Here is a 15976-nt window from a genome sequence, read left to right on the forward strand (position 1 = left end):
AAAGAAGACCTGATGCCTGGGAGTGCCGTAGCCACTTTGCATCTGTGGGCAAAAAGCCAGCTCACTAAAAATGGCACAGTGATAAGATAGGAGCCTGGGAGTCTCCTCCCCAGCTCCAGAATAGCTAGTGTGGGAAACACAGATTCCCATTTGCTCAAGCTGGGTTGTATAAAAGTTGAAGTCAAAAGCATTTTTATTTTTGAGATGGACTCTCACTCTGTCACCCACGCTGGAGTGCAGTGGCACGATCTCGTCTCACTGCAACCTCTGCCTCCCAGGTTCAAGCGATTCTCCTGCTTCAGCCTCCAGAGTAGCTGGGATTGCAGGTGCACGCCACCACACCCGGCTAATTTTTGTATTTTTAGTAGAGGCAAAGTTTTGCCATGTTGGCCAGGCTGGTCTCAAACTCCTGGCCTCAGGTGACCCACCCACCTCAGCCTCCCAAAGTGCTGGGATTACAGGCGTGAGCCACCATGCTCAGCCCAGAAGCATTCTTAATGGATACTTTTTGAACCATTTCTTTCATGCTATACACTTTCCCTGGTGAACTGTGTCTGACTGCAACAACCAGAACTCGGCTAGACATTCTGCTGTTTTAAGATTCTATGCATTTACTGCATTTTTGCTGTTTTAAGATTCTATGCATTTACAATGCATTTACTGTTCTTAAATATACCTGGCTCCATTTTTTTTGCTTTTTATTTTGAACACATTTCAAACCTACACAAAAGTTGCGAAAATAGTATGACAAACTCCTGGGTACCTTTCATCTAGATTCGCCAATTGTCAGTTAATGTTTTGCTGCATCTCCCTCTCATCTTCTCTACATATATGAAAACAATTTTCTGAAACTTTTGAAAGTCAGTCGCAGATACCATGAACTTTAACCCCAAAATATTTCCATGTGTATCCCTTAGAAACAAGGATAGTCTGTTACATAACCACTATACAATTATGAAACTCAGGAATTTAACATTGATACAGCACTATCATCTAAAGCATGGGTCATATGTACATTTCAGTAATTGTCTCAATGCTGCTTTACAGGAATACTTTTTTGGCTTGACAAGAATCCAACCCGGGTTGACACCTTGCATTTTAGTCATACTATCTCTTTAACCTGGGATGGTTCCTCAGACTTTCTTTGTCTTTTATGAAACTGGCATTTAAAAAAAGAGAACAGACCTGTTGTTTAGTAGAATTTACCTGAACCTGGTTTATCCGGTAGTTTCCCTGTGATGAGATTTAGGTTACACAGTTTTGGCAGGAACAGGACATTGGTGATGTGTCCCTCTCAGTGCACCCCACAGAGAGGCATGTCAGCCATTACTGGTGGAGTAAATTTGATCACTTGATTGCAGGGGAGACCATCTCTGGTTCATTCTTATGGCTATCAGGGAGACAGAGAATTATCTTTCTTATATAATCCATGGGCTGCATGGAGTCATTCCCATGGTTTCCTGGATAGACTTTGAATTGCAGGGGACTTTGGTAAGGGATGGGTTCAGGATGTATTTTGAAAGCTGCATTTCGAATAAGTGGAGATCACTCCCTCAGAGATTTAATTAGCCAGTTGCCAGATATTCTAGAAGCCCATGGGAAGGTATGAATAAGGACACAGGACATCTGCTTTTCCTTAAGGAGAGCGGAGCTTCCCCAAGTATCACCCCTCTACACCTGACGAAGTCAAACAGTCCTGTTCCCATGGAATCCTCAACCAATGTAGCCCTGATCTGTGATTTATATAAAAAGTAGCTGTTCCTTAATTTTCCCCACAATGGCTTCATTCTTACCTTATGAACCTGCTTTGTCAGTGTTCCCTTTGATTTATGGAAGATTTCAAACTCCCCAAATAACTATCCTTTTTCTTTTCATTAAAGTTAATCCCCACAAAGACACTTTCATCCACTGATTAGTCATGCCCCAGTGAGCCTTGCTAACCAGAGGCTAAGTTATTGATGTGTTAAAGATGTAATCTCTAAGTCTTGGGACCACTGAAGAAACCCCAACATGTTATTTGACAGTCAGAATCTCACAATGTATTGCCTCCTTTGAGCAGCCTTGGTCGCACGCGTTCCTTGGGGTCCATAAATCTCTCTGGCCCGACTGCCCATGGGGGCTGAGTTATTGTGGGGCTGAGTTTAGGCTGCCAACACACTGCCCTGCACCCCAGGACATTGTGGTGCCTTCTCCAGACTCCAGTTTCCATTCCCAGTAACGCATATTCAACAGCAAATCTATTATACCACAAGCAGCAGCTCATTATTTCACACCCTGCCCATGGCCTTCCTCATAAATTCACACCAACCCACAAGGAAACAGGACTGTAATTTGGGAGCGCTATCGGCTGCCAATGGCACTAACCCTTCCTCCTTCCCGTTGATTTCAAGCAATGTGTAAGCTTGGCTCTGCCACTAGTGAGTTTTATTAGATGATGATAAGGCCCCAAGTACGCAGAGGAGCAGCCTGTGGAAATGTTTCATAGGCCCTCTCCAACCAATTTTACATTTGTGGATTAAAAAAAGAAAAGAAAAGAAAATCCCAGACCTTTTTACATATGTGAGTTTCAGTTTGGTTCACCTAAAGCCAATGTTTTTCATAAATGGCAAGACCATTCATGGGGCAGCATAGTGCCTGCATTATAAGATGTTTAGGGTTTAGCATCTTCAATGCTCACAGTAAGCGGCAGGAACGACCTCCCTCAGTCATTGTGCCTACAATTTTTTTTTTTCCTAAAAGCATGTTTAACCATCCCCAGGAAGGAAGCACTCCCCACCTCTCCTCCATACCAGTTAAGAACCACAGGCTTAAACAAAAGAAATCAGAGCAGAAGGAGGGTACCAACTTCCTAATATTTGGGAAAGACCCATCCCAGGAAAACATATTCTTGATCACAGTGTTTTACTCTAGTTTTTTTTGCTTTGTTTTGTTTTTGTTTTTTGTTTTTTTGTTTTTTTCCAAATAACACCCATTTACTAGCACACTGTTCCACAGGTCAGAAGGCCAGTTGGGCTCCACTGGGTATCACAAGGCTGAAATTGAGAAGTCAGCTGGGCTTATCTCAAGGTTCAGGGAGAGAATTGCTTTCAGGCTCATTCAGGCTGTTGGCAGAGTTCAGCTCCTTGTGGTTGCAGGACTGGAGTTTCTGTTTTCTTGCTGGCCGTCAGCCAGGACCTTCTCTCAGCCGCTAAAGGCCATTCACATTCTTTCTCACATGCCCACTTCATCTTCACATGAACAATGCATTGAATCCTGCTCTCACTTGGCATCTCTTGACCTTTCTCTTGTGTCCCCAGCTGGGGAAAACTCTTACTGAGTTTAATGGCTGGTCTAAGCTCTCCAGATGAGCCACTGATCATGAGATTGAATGTTGAGGCAATGTGAAATCACAATACAATTTTCTAATGGGTTACTCTCAGTTAATGTACCCAGCTCAAGGAGGACTAGTTTATTTTCTTAAATACAAAGTATTTTTTACTAACCGTTTCAATTACACAAGAGATAGATGAATACATTCTTCTAAAAACTCAGAGCACTGCACATAGCAAATACCTCCTTCAAGCACCTTGCCACAATCTTACCACCCTCCTCCTCTCTCCAGGAGAAACCATGGTCATGACCTGGTGGGTATACAGCCAGACCACTTTTGCCACTTTGCATGCATTTATATGCACCCCAGAAAATGCATAGTATTGTTTCACGTGGGCATCTTTGTATAAATGATTACCACACTGTATACATAATTTGAAAGTTGTTTTTATCACCTACTAATATGTTTTGAGGGTTATCTGTGTTAATCCCTAAAGATCTGATTAATTTCTCTTAATGTACTGTGTATTGTCTTATTTAGACATTTGCCCTCATTATATACATTTATAATTTTCACAACAAGCAATGCTGCATTGACAGGCTTGAATGTGCCTCCTTGTGCTCAGGTCTCTTTAAAGAAAATGCCTAGAAGTATAATTGCTGGGCAGTGGAGTAGAAACTCTAGTTATAACAGATACAGTTGAATTGCTGCCCCCAAAGAGCAGAGTATGCTAACCTACAATTGAAACATTTCAATTGAAGATTTCTCTTTGCCCACATTTTCACCAGCACTAGATAATATCAGACTTAAATGTTGCCGGTCCCATAGGTGTGAACTAGCATCTCATTGTTTTATTTGCATTTCCCTGTTTGCTAAGGAGACTGAGTAACTTATATCTCTATTGGTCATTTCCATTTCCATTTTAAAACTGTGTATATTCTTTGACCATTTTTAAATTTGATGGTCTCTTTCGTATTAATTTACATTCCTATTTTTTCCTAGTCCTTTGTTACAGAAAATGTAAAAAAAAAAAAATTCTCACCAAGTTTCAAATCTTTTTTTTTTTTCTGAGACAGAGTCTTGCTCTGTCACCCAGGCTGAAGTGCAGTGGCGTGATCTTGGTTCACTGCAACCTCTGCCTTCCAGGCTCAATTGATCCTCCCAACTCAGCCAGCCAAGTAGCTGGGACTACAGGCACACGTCACCATGCCCAGCTAATTTTTGTATTTTTTGTAGAGATGGGGTTTCTCATGTGGCCCAAGATGATCTTGAACTGCTGGACTCAAGTGATTGCCCACCTCAGCCTCTTAAAGTGGTAGGATTACAGGTGTGAGTCACTGGGCCAGGTCATGTTGCTAAAATTTTAACATTTTTTATGATACCTTTTGTTGGAGAGAAGACTTAATTTTGATGTAGTCAAAAATCATTTTTTTCTCTATAGTTTGCATTTTGGGGGCCTTAGATTAGTAAGCCTTCCCCAATATTACTAATATTACTTCCAGAGTATTACTAAGATCGTAATGATAATTTCTATATTTTCTAATAATTTTTTCTCCTAATAATTTTAATGTTTTATTTTTTATACTTAGGTCTTAAGCCATCTGAAGTGTGTGTGTGTGTGTGTGTGTGAGACGCAAGATGATTTTTGTTTCTTTCACACAGCTAGTCAATTGTCCCAGCGCCATTTATTGAATAATCTGCTCTTTCCCCACTGATTTGAAACACCAGCTCTACCATGCACCAAAGTCCCATGTCTATACTCCTGATCTATGTTTTTTATTTGTTCCTGTGCCAATCCCATGCTGTTTTAATTACCTTAGCTTTGTAATGTGTCTCGATCTCTCATGCAGTAAATCTTTACTCCACATCCCTTTGGGACAATTATCTTGGTTATTCTTAAACATTTACTCTTCTTTGTGAATTTTACAATTGGTTTGTCAAGGGCTATGAAAAACTATGTTGAGATTTTGATTAAAAGTATTTTAAACTTACAGATAAATTTGGGAAACATCACACAGATATTTTCAAAGACTTGCAAAAATGAGACAAAATAAAATGTAAGGGCAAAGATGTGGAATTTCAGTCAAGAGTTTTTGAATGCCTACTATGTGCCCAACATTATTCTAGTCAAAACCTATCAAAAGAAAAACAAACACAGTTTCTAACTTTAGGGAATCTGCATTCTAGTGGGGCAGACAAAAGAGAGACAAACCAACACGTAAACAAGACATTGCTGATTGTCATAAATGCTACAAGGGAAGACAACCAAGGCTGCTGAGAGACTGAGCACTTCCGAACAGGCTCTCCAGGAGTCCATTTGGAGCCAAGACCCAGAGAATGAAGAGCAAGAGAGAGTGTTTCAGACAGAGGTCCGAGGGTCAGAGGTTTGAGGTGGAGAAAACGAGGCCTTGAGGAACCCACAGAAGCCAGTGTGGAGCCAAGGGCCAGATCGTTAGGGGATCATAGGCCACAGTATGGAATTCAAATTACATTTTGTTTGCAGGGAGAAGCCAGGAAGGGATGAGAAAAAGGAGGAGTCAGAGATTGGGGCAGGCTCTTAACAGTAACAAATTTGGAAGTGGATGTCTTCTAGAACTATCATTTACTGTGTTATTTAAACAAATATTATTTACTGTTTTTCCTGTTGCTACCTTCTCCTTTCTTTTCAATCTTGATCTTTTGTAGGAAAGTAATCCCAGGTTATCAAGGGATTTTTCTATGGCCTTTCTTGAAGTAACCTGGCAAATAAACCCAGTTCTCTTCATTATTTCACTGCTTGGCAGCAGCTTTGCAGTGCTGTTTAGCTAAGGTGGAAAAGAAATCGAGTATCTGAGTAATATTTCTTTTTTCTTCCTCTTGGCTGGGAAATAAACTCAGACTTTAATGTGATGAAAGTGGAGTTTGTGCTGAAACTCAGTGGGACCATCACCAGCTTGGGGGACATTTCATCTCCTTTCTAAAGTGCTTGCCCCCATGCTGCTGTGGTGGGCACCGAGGAGTAGACCTTGATGGCAGAACTTTCCCTTGCTCCGAGGCTCATCCCCTACTCCAGCTTTGAAGGTATCAATGATGGGTAATAAATCACCAATGGATGTAGTCTATTTTATTTAGCTTATCAGAAGCCTCAGCGAGGGTCCACAACAACTAGTAATAAAAATATTTGGTTACCGTAGATGCGATTAAGTGTAATCTTTTGTTATGGATGAGAAACTGACTTAGAAACAGGAAGCAAAGAGTACAGGCAAACTCTGGACAGAAACGCACCAACACCAGAATCCTCCGTTACCTGTACTCAGCAGTGGCCTTTTAAAAATTGCTTTTGTAAAGCATACAAAGCACGCGGATCTTCAAGTTTACAAAAGGCAGTGTTAAGAACTCTAGAGTCTGCCAGATCTGTCCTTGAGCAAGTAATTTAACCAATAAGCCTCATATTTCTGGTCTGTAAAATGGAAATGATTGTTCCTTTTCATTAGGGTGATGAGGATGAATGAGATAACACATTTTCTCTCAGTGCCTAGGGTTCCTTTGCTACAGCTATTAGTCTTATTTCTGAAAGTAAATACCAAGCTAATAGGGACAAAGTAGAGAAAACCTCAATGAAGCTATACGTTAAGCGTGGAGAATATGTGGAACATGTGTCTACGTTAAGCGTGAAGAATATATGGAACATGTGTCCCCAAACATACTTCCCATCCTCACTCAACTCTGGGCTTCTTCCTGCAAAACCGTGTATCTCATCTGCTGCTGTCACCTTCCCCCGCGGGCTGAGCTGGAAAGCCAAGGCCCATCCTCAGGAGCTCAGCTCCCTTCCCACCCCCACCGCATCCCGCCCACTCCTCTAATCTTGTCTCTAAATACTGGTCACTTTTTCTCCCTGCCTTCCAGTCCTTGCTTTAGACTGGAGGTCAGCAAACTCTTTCTGGAAAGTGTCAGGTAATTACTTCTTGCTTTGCCAACCTTACACTCTGGTGTAACTACAGTAGTTTCCCCTTCTCCATGGTTTTACTTTCTGCGATTAACTGGCCTCAATCCAAAAATAGGTGAGTATAGTACGATAAAATATTTTATCACAGTATATTGCTATAATTATTCTATTTTATTATTGTTGTTGTTCATCTCTTACTGTGCCTAATTTATAAGTTAAACTTTATCACAGGTATATACGTCTAGGAAAAAACATAGTATATATCTAGCCTCGATTTCAGGCATGCACTGGGGGTCTTGGAACATATCTCCCTTGGATGGGGGGGACTACTGGATGCAACCCTGTGATTCTAGTACAAAAGCAGTCATAGACAATTACAGTATATAAAAGAATGGATGTGGTTGTGTGTTCCGATAAAACTTTATTTACAAAAGCAGATAGCGGGCTGGGTTTCACCCTCCAGGGTGTAATTTTCTGGCACCTGATTTAGACTTCTAGGCTCTTTCTCTGGGATTAAGACCCTCAGGGCTCCCTGTAGGCCTGATCTAATTTTGTCACTCCCACTTTAAAAACCTTTCAACGGCTTCCCATTATTGTTGCAAAATGTGGACTTGGATCATATCATTAGTCATTAGAATCGCTTGAGCTGCTTTATATATGTATTTATTTTTTATTTTGAGACAGGGTCTCACTCTGTCTCTAAGGCTGGAGTGCAGAGGTGTGATCATGGCTCACTGCAGTCTTGAAATCCCGGCCTGAAATTGATCCTCCCGCCTCAGCCTCCCAAGTTGCGAGGACTATAGGCACACACTACCACGCCCACCTCATTTTTTGTAGAGACGGATCTCACCGTGTTGCCCGGGCTGGTCTTCAACTCCTGGCTTCAAGTGATCTTCCTGCCTCAGCCTCCCAAAGCGTCAGGATGACAAGTGGAACCACCGTGCCTGACCCTGAGCTGTTTGTTAAAATGCAGAGTTCCAGGCCCCTCTCCAGAGCCACTAAAACAGCATCTCTCAGGGGCAGGCAGTGGGGCTGGATTTAAACAAGCCTCCCAGAAAATTCTAATTCAGTGTTTTTCAAAGTGGGGTCTGTGGGCCCCTGAGGGGTCCCCCATATGCTTTTGAGGGGTTTGTGATGCAGGAAGGAACAATGGAGTATGTTGGGATGAGAGGAGAACCTCACAGGGAGGTGATGGCTGAGCAAAGGCCTGAAGGGGGTGAGGAAGCCATCCTGAGCTGTCCCCGGGAGAGTGTTCCAGCAGGAATAGCAAGTTTAAAGCCTCTGAGGCTGGTGTGTCTGGCAGAAGGCCACTGTGGCTGGCTTGCCGGGGGGAAGAGGGGGGGAAAACAGAGCAGTGAGAGAGGAGGAGATGAGGCCTGAGAGGAAAAGAGCCAGGCAGGTGGAGCAGGGCCTTGGAGGCCATCTGAGTAAAAGGCCATTGGCTTTTACTCAGAACAAGATGGGAGCCACTGGAAAGTTTGAGGAGATGGAACTATGCAAGCTATTCCAAGAATGTAATCACCTCTTCCTCCTTCCTCACACACTTCTTTCCTTCCTCATTGATATGATTCTTCCCCCTCCTATTGGCTGTAAGTTCCTTGAGGACACAGATTCTATCTTACCCATCTTTATCCCAGTATCTAGCAATGCCTAGGGCCACACAGCGAACGCTGACAAATGCAACAATGCTGCTGTGTTCCTCTGACATGATTCTCATTGGAGCTGGTAAGAACTGCTTGAGAAAAATGCAGTGCAGACTTCCTCAAATACATACTTTACACATTTCTTTTCCCTTTTTTTTAGACGGACTCTCACTGTCACCCAGGCTGGAGTGCAGTGGCACGAAATCCACTCACTGCAACCTCTGCCTCCCGGGTTCAAGCTATTCTCCTGCCTCAGCCTCCTGAGTAGGTGGGATTACAGGTGCGCACCACTGCACCCAGTTAATTTTTGTATTTTTAGTAGAGACGGGGTTTCGCTGTGTTAACCAGGCTGGTCTCGAACTCCTGAACTCAGGTGCCTACCTCAGCCTCCCAAAGTGCTGGGATTACAGGCGCGAGCCACTGTGCCTGGCCTACGAATTTATTTTTCTGTTAGTAATTTAATGTGTGATATACAGTTGACCCTTGAAAAATGCAGGAGTTAAGGGCACTAGACTCCACTTCCCGCACAGTCAAAAATATGTGTATAACTTTGTACTCCCCCAAAACTTAACTACTCAGGTCCTACTGTTGACCAGAAGCCCTTCCCATTTGTAAACAGCTGATTAACACAAATGTTATATGTTACATGTATTATATACTGTATTCTCACAATAAAATAAGCTGGAGAAAAATGTTACTAAGAAAGTCATGAGGAAGAAAAAAATATACATTCAGTATTCTTAAGTGGAAGTGGATCATCATAAAGGTCTTCATCCTCATCCTCTTTACACTGAGCGAGCTGAGGACGAGGAGGGGTTGACTCTGCTGTCTCGGGGTGGCAGAGGCGGCAGAAAACCTGAGTATTTAAATAGACTTATGCTGTTCAAACCCATGTTGTTCAAGGATCAATTGTATTGTCTTTAAAAAAAAAAATTCCATCAACAAAAGCACATCACAGAGAGCCAGAAATCAACATGCTTTTCCTTTGCAATCATAAATAAATCAGAGTAAAAAATTAGTATTTTCTGGATGCATTTCTGTGGCATTAGAGAAGCAAATCCTCTTCTCTGTACTGGGCCATCAGGGAGTTTCACAATCTCTTTTCCGCTCTTCTCAGAATGTAGCTGGCGTCCTGTGTTGCTTTGTCCCCTGCCCCTCCATGAGGATCTTTCTGGTCAGCGTTACCCTCAGGGCCATGCCCGCCCGACACCCTAAGGCCAGAGCTTGGGCACTACAGGATTCAGTTTCCTCTCTTCATTCTAGTTCAACTTTCTCTTTCCCTAGTTGACACCCATGGCCTCCCTGGCTACCCCCATTGCTGGAGGCCTTGGGAGCTGAAACACACCTGCCTGTGAGAGGACCCCGATCCTCCTTCCCTTTGTTTCCAAAAAGGGGATCAGGGAAGCAGCAGTGTCCACACACCTTTCCCCACCTCCAAGAGTCTTAATCCTAATGGAGGAGAGTTTAAGGAAGTGGAATGCCACTGCTCAGAGAGATGGGTATTTTATTCACCACTTATTTGTGTGTGTGCATTTTTTTAAGTGCACAAGTGTGGCCCATAGAATGCTTTAGTTCTTCTCAGGGGCTGTCTTTTCTTTTAATTCTTATTTATAATAAAAGTTGAATGGCAGGCTGGACATTGTGGCTCATGCCTGTAATCCCAGCACTTTGGGAGGCCGAGTCGGGTGGATCACTTGAGGTCAGGAGTTTGAGACCAGGCTGGCCAACATGGCAAAACCCCATCTCTACTAAAAAAAAAAAAAAAAAAAAAAAAAAAAAAAAAAAAAAATTAGCCAGTTATGGTGGCGCATGCCTGTAATTACAGCTACTCAGGAGGTTGAGGCCTAAGAATCCCTTGAACCAGGGAAGCAGAGGCTGCAGTGAGCCCAGAATGTACCGTGCTTCAGCCTGGGTGACAGAGCGAGACTCTGTCAAAAAAAAAAAAAAAAATTGAATGGATTCTCTTGCCCTGTGTCTAAGAAGTCATTTTTAAATCCTTTGAGATTGCAGTTTTCTGCTGAGTTTTCTAGGTGCAGGAGGGATCCATAGCTCTTTACCTCTAGACAGGAAGCTCTGCACTGTGCCTTCAGCTCCATAGGGCAGTGATGTCCCCATTTTTCTTTCTGTGGTGTGTCCAGCACTAGCACCATGCCCATCATGTGGAAGGCATGCTCAATTAATATTTGTTAGATGAATGAGTGTGACACATTTCATAATTTAAAAAATTAACATCTGCCCTCCCCAATAGTTCCTTCTACCCCAAAACCCTTGCTACACCCCACTTAGGCAGTCACAGAATGGAGCTGATTGTCTTGGGAAATGAGTGACTGGGAAGGAAGGACTTTTGAGGAAACTCATGGCAGAAACCATTGATTAGGACAAGTATTGTTCTAATCAGAAGTAGATGTCCTGCAGAGAAGTGAGGAGCCAGGAGAGCATGGATGAGTCCTCTGCCCTCTCTCCCACATCATTCCTACAAGCCACATCCCAGGTGAACAGATGACAAGAGAAACCCCAGGTGTGTCTCAGGAACGTGAGAGAGATGAGAGCTGAGCCCCAGCCTCTGATTAAGCCCAGGAGGAGGTGGAACCAAGACACCAGTGCAGACATGGCTGTGTAGGCCTCACCTGGGAGCCGTATGATGTTCCCCGTGAGCCTGAGGGTCGCATAAATGGTGGACAGCCTGCTCTATGGGCCCAGCTGCAGAACATCCCTCAGGCTGGATGTGGCACCCTAAGAGCACAAGGAACTGACAGTCACTTGGAGGCCTTGAGGTTGGGAAAGTGGGTGGATACAGCTGTGACCAGCCATAGAAGCCCAGAATGTTTCAGCGAGTCCTTCACAGAGGTTAGATCACATCTAGGACCAGGCCTCCATCTCCAGCTCCCCTTCCCAGCTGTAGTGCAATGGAAGCCTCTCCAGCTCTTAGACCCAAACTGGGGAGATGGAAGGAAAACTCTAGATTGACTGCAAGTAAGTTTCTCCTACACCGAGGGAGCCTTGCTAGAAACTCAGATCAGTTATAAGAAAATACATGTATTTTCTTTCATAACAGAGTATACGGGAAAAGAATCATGCTCACTACTAATGAATGAACAAATGAGTCGCGGGAAGACTGTGTATGACAGATGCTCACCTTTCCTTTCATCCCTTTTCACCTTATTCTCATAAGCCACAAATGCAGAACTGAATTCAGAAGATCTACTGGATGACACCTGTTTCGTTATTGGTAACAATGGACCCAGCACTGCCAAACTCTGTACAGAGATGCGTGGATTGGTCTCTGTCCTCAAAAACCTTCAGGCAGCCTGAGTGGACAGGACTAACATGCTGAAACAAGTAGAGGATGACAGAGGTGCTACAGACTTGACTACTGCACTGCATAGGTCAGAAGTTGTATTAGTTTGTTCTCACACTGCTAATAAAGACATACCCGAGACTGGGTAATTTATAAAGGAAAGAGGTTTATTGAACTCACATTTCCACGTGGCTGAGGAGGCCTCACAATCATGGTGGAAGGTGAATGAGGAACAAAGTCATGTCTTACATGGTGGTAGACAAGAGAGCGTGTGCAGGGGAACTCTCGTTTATAAAACCATCAGATCTCACGAGACTTATTCACTCTCAAGAGAACAGCAAGGGAAAGACCCGCCTCCGTGATTCAATTACCTCCCACTGGGTGTAATCCTACGACATGTGGGAATTATGGGAGCTACAATTCAAGATGAGATTTGGGTGGGGACACAGCCAAACCATATCAGAGGTGCAGAGAAAAGTGGGACCTACACGGACTGGAGGGGAAAAAAAAAAAAAGACAATTATCTTGTGATTGCAGGGTTTAGGCAGCAGCATGGCTCAGTTTGGGGATATAATACGTAGAATTAGATCAATTGGTCTTACCCTTGCACCTACTTATTTAAACAAACTTGGTATGTGCCAGGCATTCTTCTAAGCCCTTTACAAATAATATTTTGTTCAATCCTTAAAACAACCTGTGAGGTAGACTATTATTATCCATGCTTTTAAAATTGTGGTAAAATATACGTCACATACAATTTACCATTGTAACTATTTTTAGGTTTATTATTCAGTGGCATTGAACTCATTCAGTGTTGTGTGACTATCATCACTACCTATTTCCAGTCTTTTTTACCATCTCAAACAGAAACTTCACATTTATTAAACAATAACTGCCCATTTCTCCTCCCCCTAGACACTGGCAACCACCATTTTACTTTCTGTCTCTATGAATTTGCCTATTCTAGGTACCTCACATAAGTAGAATCATATTTGTCCTTTTGTGACTGGTTTATTTCATTTAGCATGAAGGTTCATCCATGTTGTAGCATGTATCAGAACTTCATACCTTTTTCTTCCTTCAGAGTAAAGGAGGGAAAAATAATTTGATTCCTTTTTTAGACTAATATACATATATATGTATGTGTGCATATATATTATATATGTATATATACACATTTTATTTATCCAATTCATCCATTGATGGGCATTTGGATTGCTTCCACATTTTGGCTATTGTGAATGAATGCTGCTACTAGCATCAGTGTTCAGATAGTTTGAGTGCTTGCTTTGGGTTCTTTTGGGTATATACCCAGAAGTGGGATTGCTGGATCATATGGTAATTCTATGTTTAAATTTTTAAGGACTTGCTATGCTGTTTTCTACAGTGGGAACAACATTTTACATTCCCATCAGCAAAGCACAAGGCTCTGCTTTCTCCGCATCCTCACCAATACCTGTTATTTTCCACCATTTTTTTTCAACTTTGATTTTAGTTTTGGGAGTACACATGCAGGTTTGTTACATGAGTATACTGCGTGACACCAAGGTTTGCGATACTAATGATCCTGTCACCCAGGTAGTGAACATAGTGTCCAAAAGATAGTTTTTCAATCTCACTTCTCTCCCTTCCTCCTCCCTCTACTAGTCCCCAGTGTCTATTGTTCCCATCTTTATATCCACGTGTACTCAGTGTTTACTTCCCACTTGTAAGTGAGGACATGGGATATTTGGTTTTCTGTTCCTGTGTCAATTTGCTTAGGATAATGGTCTCCAGCTGCATCCATGTTGCTGCAAAGGACATCATTTCTTTCTTTCTTGTGACTGTGTAGTATTTCATGGTGTTTATATACCTCAGTTTCTTTATCCAGTTCACCACTGATGGGCATCTAAGTTGAATCCATGTCTTTGCTATCGTTTTCCACCATTTTGATGATGGCCATCCTAATGGGTGAGATGTGTTATCTCATTGTGGTTTTGATTTTCATTTCCTTAATGACTAGTGATGTTGAGCATATTTTCCTGTGTTTATTCACCAGGCTAGAGTGCAGTGGCACAATCATAGCTCATTCAAGCCTCGAACTCCTAGATTCAAGAGATCCTTCCTGCTTCACACAGCCTCCCAAGTAGCTAGGACTATAAGTGCATGCCACCACACCTGGCTGTTTATTTTTATTTTTAGAAACAGCACCCTGCTATGTTGCCTAGCCTTGTCTTAAACTCCTGGTCTCAAGCAGTTCTCCTGCCTCTGCCTTCCAAAATGTTGGGATTATAGGCATGAGCCACTGTACCTGGCCTCTGTCCATTTAGAGTTGGGTTGTTTGTGGTTTTGTTGTTGAGTTAAAGGAGTTTGTTATATATTCTGAATATTAATCCCTTATCAGATACATGATTTGCAAATATTTTTTCCCATTTTGTGGGTTGTCCTTTCACTCAAGAGTGTCTTTTGATGTACAATTTTTAATATTGATGAAATCTGATTTATCAATTTTTTCTTTTCTTGCCTGTGCTTTTGGTATTATTATCCCCATTTTTCAGATGGAAAAATTTGGCCCACAGAAGTTAAGTCTCTTGTACAAGACCATACTGCCCTTGGGTGATGGGGCTGGAGTTGTGACCCCAGCACTTTGCTGCAGATCCAATGAGAGTGGCCACTCTGCAGCTGCCTTCCCGTCGCTGAGCGTGGGACAGCACCTGACACAAAGCAGGCATTCAATACATATTTATGGAAATAATGTAGAGAGCTGCTCCATGACTATTTCCAGTTTTCTATGCTTTGCCTGAGCAAATTTTAACCTGTGTTGCGCTTGTTACTCGTATGTAAAGTGGAAACTACCTAATACTCTCACTGCAGACAGAGGAGAAATAGCTCATCAATAGACTATCAACCATGCACACTGTAAGGCATTATTTGTCAGGGATTGCATTGAGAAATAAAATATGCTCTTTGAACCCAAATATTTACTGGTTGGGAGAATAAGATTCATGAAATAAAGGAAGAAAGTAATAGAAAAATTAGTATAAAAGCCAAATGAGGCTGACTATCATTGCAGGAGGAAAAGAGTGTAGGGAGAGATGATGGGAGAGGAGGATCTGCAAATATGAGTAGTGTGTTAGTATGCTCTCATGCTACTACTAAAGACATACCTGAGACTGGGTAATTTATAAAGGAAAGAAGTTTAATTGACTCACAGTTCAGCATGGCTAAGGAGGCCTCAGGAAACCTACAATCATGGCAGAAGGGAAAGCAAACATGTCCTTCTTCACATGGCGGCAGTGAGGAGAAATGCAGAGCAAAGTGGGGGAAAAGCCCTTTATAAAACCATCAGGTCTCATGAGAACTCACTCACTATCACAAGAACGGCAAGGAGTTAACTGCCTTCATGATTCAATTACCCCTCACTGGGTCCCTTCCGTGACACATGGGGATTTGGGGAACTACAATTCAAGATGAGATTTGGGTGAGGACACAGCCAAACCATATCATTCTTCCCCTGGCCACTCCGAAATCTCATGTCCTCACATCTTTAAACATAATCATACCCTTCCAACAGTCCTCCAAAGTCTTAACTCATTCCAGCATTAACCCAAAAGTCCAAGTCCACAGTCTCATCTGAGACAAGGGAAGTCCCTTCTGCCTATGAGCCTGTAAAATCAAAAGCAAGTTAGTTATTCCTCGATAGAATGGGAGTACAGGCAGGCATTGTATAAATACACATATTCCATATAGGAGTAATTGGCCAAAATAAAGGGGCTGCAGGCTCCATGCAAGTCCAAAATCCAAATGGCGCAGTCATTAAA

The sequence above is a fragment of the Macaca thibetana genome, chromosome 8 (assembly GCF_024542745.1).
Source record: "Macaca thibetana thibetana isolate TM-01 chromosome 8, ASM2454274v1, whole genome shotgun sequence".
Lineage (NCBI taxonomy): Eukaryota > Metazoa > Chordata > Mammalia > Primates > Cercopithecidae > Macaca > Macaca thibetana.